The 6702-nt window shown below is 43.7% G+C and overlaps 1 long non-coding RNA gene across 1 annotated transcript; it reads right to left on the minus strand.

The window, feature by feature from the left end:
• Positions 1–1200: 1200 nt before the first annotated feature.
• LOC126529949 (uncharacterized) lies at positions 1201–5372 on the minus strand. Its single transcript, XR_007599337.3, has 3 exons — positions 5006–5372; positions 3809–3910; positions 1201–1321 (listed from the first exon to the last, which is right to left on the minus strand). It is a non-coding gene; the product is annotated as an uncharacterized lncRNA (long non-coding RNA).
• Positions 5373–6702: the final 1330 nt, after the last annotated feature.

Consider the following 6702-nt stretch of genomic DNA (forward strand, 5'->3'; position numbering starts at 1 on the left):
GCATATTCTGGCGTCGCTTTCGTTTCTCGAAACGAACAGTACGTCGAACAGCTCCTTCTGACTCTCCGAGACCCGGGGGCCCAGTCGGACATTGCGGTGCGACGGAATGTGGTTGCTTCTTGAAAAGCGTGCCACTATTCCCGTCATTCTTGTTTTCGCTTTGCGCGGCACCATCTAGCGACCAATCAGAAGAGCTCATAGTAATAAATTGCAGTTCTCATACGTATTACTATTTGAGAAGAAAGAAATACATTTCTGATATAAATATTCCATACATAAAAAGCGAGATACACTTCCTTTCGTAGTATATTGTCCCCAAGCAGACGACAAGCGATGCACGTAAACACCCGGGCAGTTCACCGCTTGCCAATTGGCTGCTCTCTCCCAGTCGTCCTCAAAAATTTTGTACTCCACCCACTTTCTGACATTGCAGTGACCGAGCAGGTTCTGTTCCGAATAAAGATCTGCAATTTACCTCCACCCCAGCTGTCTGCTCTGGAGCCAAGAATACAGGTTTTATTTGCAGTGAATAATTACTAAATACTTTGCTGTACCCTTATGAAAATGGTTATGTCCTTTATGTTTACTGTATGTTTCCTTGAGGTCACATGAGGAAACGTCCTTTATGTTTCCTCCATGTTGAAATTTGGCCACTGCTTTTATGTTTCCTTCATGTGTCCTCCCTTTATGTATCCCTTATGTTACCGTACTTTATGTTTCCTCCATGTTGAAATTTGGCCACTGCTTTTATGTTTCCTTTATGTGTCTTTCCTTTGTGTATCTTTTATGTTACGGTCCTTTATGTTTCCTCCATGTTGAAATTTGGCCACTGCTTTTATGTTTCCTTCGTGTGTTCCACCTTTATGCATCCTTTATGTGGCCCCAGTGATAAATCCTGTATTTTATGTAGACATGCATAGATGAAGATTGCAAGGTTACTGTTCCCTACAAGATGCAGCATACAGATTAGAACACTGCTATGGCACAGAAATTCATGCTAACTTGTTCTAAAATTACAAACTAATTAGACTTCATAGAATATTTCAGCATAACACTTGGAATACCATTGTACGTTCCTCACCGCAGTGCTGCTGCTGTTCTAGTTATGTCTTTGTTACTAATATAAAATGTAATGTTTGGATGGAAAGATCACGCTGTATTGATGTTTGTACTTTTAAAAGAAAGTTTTCACTGTACTTTGTAAAGGTTTGTCTGAAATTACGAGTATTTTATTGGACTATCTGTATGTTACTTCAATTTGCCACGTCTGCTCACAGCAGACCTCTGCAATGCGGTGCTTGGACGAGAGCTCACAGGGCACCTGAAAAACAAAACAGAAGGACATCTTTTTCACTTATTCAAAAATATTCATATAAGCAAGAACAGCTTGGCCTGTATGCACACAGCTAAGAAACTTGCAGCAGTCAGAAATAGCACATATAAGGATCAGGGCAACGAACAAGCTTTTAACTAATTGTTGTTTGAGCGCTGTTATCTGCCATTCCACTCAGGTATGAAACTGCTTACAAATTATTTTAAACATTATTGCAGCAGCTGCTAAGTATTACATGAACTTCAGGACTAGGCAACTGGCCAATAAACCTTTGTGTGCTACCTCAAGCATCGAGGTTCCCAAAGTTGAGGTCCTCCCTATGCCGTGAGCAAGAACTTGCCAATATTTACCAGGAAAGCTTGCTAATCACAGGCCTCCCATCGAGCAACACTACTGTCTATGCCATAAGGTGCTGTGGTTAAAAGTTAGTTGCGCACACATTCTAATGCAAATTGAAAGGCATTACAATATCCTGTGCATTTTTCACATTTTCACAGTTTTTGTAGTTCTTACCCATCTTTATTGTCAGTTACAGGCTGCAGGTGTGCATTCTACTGAACGTTTAGCACAACACTTTACTGACTTCAGCATGCCACAGAAGGTGGCGGGCAAACATGCTGTGTATGTGTACCTACAGCAAACTGACCACAGCAAGCTAAAAGCGTTACCATGCCATGCCATCATTGGTGTGCTTTCCCTAGTGTGCTACATAGCGCCAGCCCACATGCCTCAGCATGCCTGACAATATTATTGCGTATATCTTGTGTTGCTAATAAGCACAATGGCATGATTGCCTAGCCCAGTATACAGCTTTGTATTCATAAGAATACGGCCAACAGCTCAACAAATCAGACAGCAGTCCAAGACAAACTAAGATACAGGATGCCAGCCAAAGCATCGCATTGTGCAGTGCAGAACATGCCATGAGCTCTCATTTCATCTCTAACCCACCACAATCAAAACCAGTACAAGTTGAAACCCAAACTGTTAAGTCACACGTACAACAATCATCAAAAGAAACAACCACTGTATCCATGCTTTCAACTGAGGCTGGGAGATCTAGTTGGCCTTGAAGCCGCCACCATTACAGCAACAGTCAAGAATCCATTGGAATTAACCAGACATAGTAAGACCGATTGGAGCGCTTATTTTAAACAAACAAAAGTCTGTCACTACAAGAATAGTGGTTAAAAAGCAAGATGTTTGTTGCACACACAATTGTGTTGAAAAGCTAGGGCTTGAAAGCCAGAAATTTAGTTATGTATGGATCTTGCGATGTAGCGCATTGTTATACAACTTTTGTGTGACAGCATTACTTAGGAGACTTTCTGCCTAAACCATGTCTTTAGGTGGTTAAAACCTTTTCGTACAATCACCGCGAGCGCATTATTCACAGTAGAAAATATAAATTCAGTGAGAGTGCAACAAATAATTACACTATGTCAAAAAGTGGCTGTTTCAAAATTGCACCAAGTGCAGTGTAGCTCGAGCGTGAAGCAAGCCTCCATGTAACATAACGAAAATCTAAGGTGGTGAGCGTATGGTACCACAAACCACAGATGAATGCATAAGTTCTAGGCAGTACTCCGCATTGTTTGCATGTCCCTGGAAGCTTGTGTATTAGGCAGATAAGTAATAAAGATGAGAAGGTAAAAAAAGGTTCTCCACATTTGAGATAGATGATGGCATAGGACCAGCTTTGTCCTATCAAATGAACAAGTGCAGCGAAACGGAGAAAAAAAATGCAATGCAACAGAGAATGCTCCACTTTCAGCTGTGCTACCATGTGGGCTTGCAACTACTTTACTGGGCTGACTTTTATGATTCAGCAGCATTCTATACCACATTATCAACGAGTGAAATTTCTGTTACATATAAAAGAAACCGGCTTCCACCCTGAAGCCGACGAGCTCTTGGGGCACGCATTGAACTTGCCACATTAAAAGGTTAATGGCTTGTTGTTTGCTTGAAAAACTGAGCACTCATACTGTGACTAGGAATTTGGCAGCTACGTAATAGAGCAGGAAACATTATTGTCTTGATGAGGGTATTTTTAGGAGATGAATTATGGTATGCAATGCATATTTGTGACCGAGAAAAGGGAAGAATTCAGGTGTGCAGGTACTAGTGCGAGTAGTGACTACATAATAATTCAGGTAACCACAGCCTTCTGTTTCTCTCGGGTGGCTCATAGACACCCTCATGCTCCTCAATGATGTTTCTAAAAAAGCAACCTGGCTCAAATAATATAGTCTGTATAGAGAATATATTGCATAGTCACTCCAGCTTTGTTTATATTTGTCTCAGAAGGACCAAATTTAGTTACAGTGCTTCAACTGAGGGCTCCCCGGATAAATAAAAGATATTGTGCAAGTGATCTGCTACTAGAAGTCCTGGAAATGGCCCACACAAAAAATGATTCCATATTGCACAAGCATATCCTACAACTAAGTGCAGCGACAGTTTTTTACGCACCTTGTAAAAGCATGCAGGTCAAGTGCATCGTTGTGCGATCCAATATGTAGCAGTGCAGCAGGTTCCTACAGGTCGTAGGCTTGACTCCAGAATCCGCATAACCTTCAACAGTAAGAAAGGTTTAATTTATTGTGATGTGAAGCTTCAAACGTGTGATTTACAGTGTCATGTGGCATTGAAAGAAAGAGACTCCCACATAAATCTGTGCCTGTTTTACAGATGTCTCGTAGTTATATCTCATGTGCTTACATTGTTATATTGTAAAATTCAGGCGGGAATAAAACCAGCAGCTAACACCAGACTACCTGGGAAATTATCACCAAAACCTAAATACGTAGAGAATCAAAAGAATCGATTATGAGCGGTCTAAAACCTAGGCCGCGATTTTGTAGCGATGCCTTTTCCGATGTTACTCCTTTTCCTCAGTAGTCGGACTGACATTCCGCCATCGTTATTGACTAGTACAGCCAGCCGTGGACGGTGGGTTACAAGAAAGGCAAACATCGAGCGGAAAGCATCGCAACAAAATCGCAGCCCTTATTTACGCAGTGCTACAACCCACATATTATGACAACAATCGCAGGAGCTGACATCATGTTCTTCAGATGAAAATATTAATGAAAACGAGCGCCTTATTGACATGCATCGATTAAAAAGAAATTTCGCTGTTGTGATATCGGTCTATATTTGCCGTGCAATATAGAAGAGGATTACGCGAACACGACGAAGAACAGAAACAATGCAGACAGGTTCTCGCGGAGCTGGGCTTCAAACTGAACTGTATCAATAAAATAATCTTCACACATGCAAATATCTGCTCCACTGTCAAAACACCGCAGTCGCGTTCCAACTCGCGATGCCCACGACACACCTACATGCATTACACACGTAATTTGCAGAAATGATATCCACGGAAGAATTTCTTGCCGGGAAACTACCGAGGAAACAGGAACTTTCAGCGTTTACGTAAATATTTGCCTATTAAGTCTCAACAATCAGCGGTGGTAGCACATCACTGCAGAAAGCAAGCGGTAAGAAATAATAATTTTCACGGAAACTCCCATCGTGAAACGGTTTGCTAAATGGGCACAACAACATGGGCAACATACTCTCCGAACGTGCTCTGTTGTCGTTGCACAAAGTTCACTACATGAACCATAAGCTGCGAGAATGCGCGCAAGCGTCAGACATGCTTACCTTCAAGATGTGAACAGCAAGCGCTCCTTCGTCTCGCAGGCACCACGCGACGACGCTCTTTCCAGCGCGGACACTGTCGAATTGCCGATGAACACCACCGCACAAAAGCACAACTTTCAACAAACTCTTCCACGCACTTTAATTCGAAGCCACAGTACCAGGTATTTCACGAGGGGACGCGGACAGGCGAGAACAAAGGCAGCTCGGACGGGCGCTGTAGTACACGTAAGACACCGGCGTATCACAGGAAACATAAGGCGAACTAATGGCGTTACACGAGTCCAGAGGTTTCCTGATGGTTAATGCACACGATACGGATCACAGTTTGTTTAGGCACTTCCAAAATATGATTCCATTACCGTGTAACTGCAACGAGTACTCTCACCGCTCACACAAACGCAACGCGGCCCAGCTCAATATATCATCCAGTAATTTTACCGGGCATAACCGTCACTAGGATGCCTAGATGCGCGCGAACCCGCTCTCCGTTTAGGGTGAGGACAACCACGTTGTCTGCTAGCGCGGCCGCCATTTTCTTGTGCGCCCGCGGAGAGCGGGCGCACATCGAGGCAACCTAGGCAACCTAACCTTCACTAAAGCCCCTTGATACTTAACCTTCACACCGCCGCAGCGCTGTACTGCGGCTAACAAGTCAATTTAGCCTCCGAGATCTACATTTGCTTTCAGGGCGTGCAGTTTGCAAAAGCACGGCCTTCAAGATTTATTTTCTTACTCAGGGAAAGTCGTAGCTGGATGGAAGGCTGCTATTTAAACACAACTTATCGATGTTTAAAGTGCCGTGGTGTGCTGCCTTGTTTTTTTAAAGCATATACAGAGATATCAGACGAAATATATGCGAACTTTTGCCGGCGAACACAAGACAATCAGCGCGCAGCATGTGCAGCTCCGTCTTCTTGGGATGGCGGACGGTGTACGGGAAGCCGCGATAGCTGCGAGACCCACCGATCAGGAATTCCGAATCACCACACATATACACGCTTCTTATGGCGCCCAGTGGCGTGTTTTTGAGAATGTGAGGCCTTATCTTGAGTAGCTGGAACCACATTTTCTCGTAGCGTAAGGAATAAAGGCGAAAAAACGTGGCGATGGCTGGCTTACAGCGGCAGCGGAACTTCGCCCAAAGTGAAACAGGCGTACTGCTTGCACGCTCGCGTAATCAAACAAATACGGCCATACTCCGCATACAACTTTCATACTCAGCCAACTGACAATTATAAATTATTCAGTTGTATGCCCAAGCAAGCATTTACGGGATCCGCGCTGCCGCGAAATGCGAAAACACCCGTGTACTTAGATTTAGGTGCACGTTAAAGAACCACAGGTGGTCGAAATTTCCGGAGTCCCCCACTACGGCGTGCCTCATAATCAGAAAGTGGTTTTGGCACGTAAAACCCCACAATTTATTATTATCCGCGCTGCCCTACTTCTACCCCTGCTAATTAAAACAAAGCAATGACTCGTACTTGTGGTCAGCGCGAAAGCGACAAGGACAAAAGGAAGAAACACAGCAACACGGCGCTGCTTCTTCGGAGTGATTGTTCCTTGTTTCCGCGTTGCTATTGCGCTGTTGCTAAAAGCACGATGAATCGTAACGAACTCGCCCACTTTGCTATCTTTCTACAGCAAGCGCACGCAGTTTTGAAAAGAAAGGCACTTATAGCATTGACCGCAGGTTC

The sequence above is a fragment of the Dermacentor andersoni genome, chromosome 5 (assembly GCF_023375885.2).
Source record: "Dermacentor andersoni chromosome 5, qqDerAnde1_hic_scaffold, whole genome shotgun sequence".
In the NCBI taxonomy this organism is placed as follows: Eukaryota; Metazoa; Arthropoda; class Arachnida; order Ixodida; family Ixodidae; genus Dermacentor; species Dermacentor andersoni.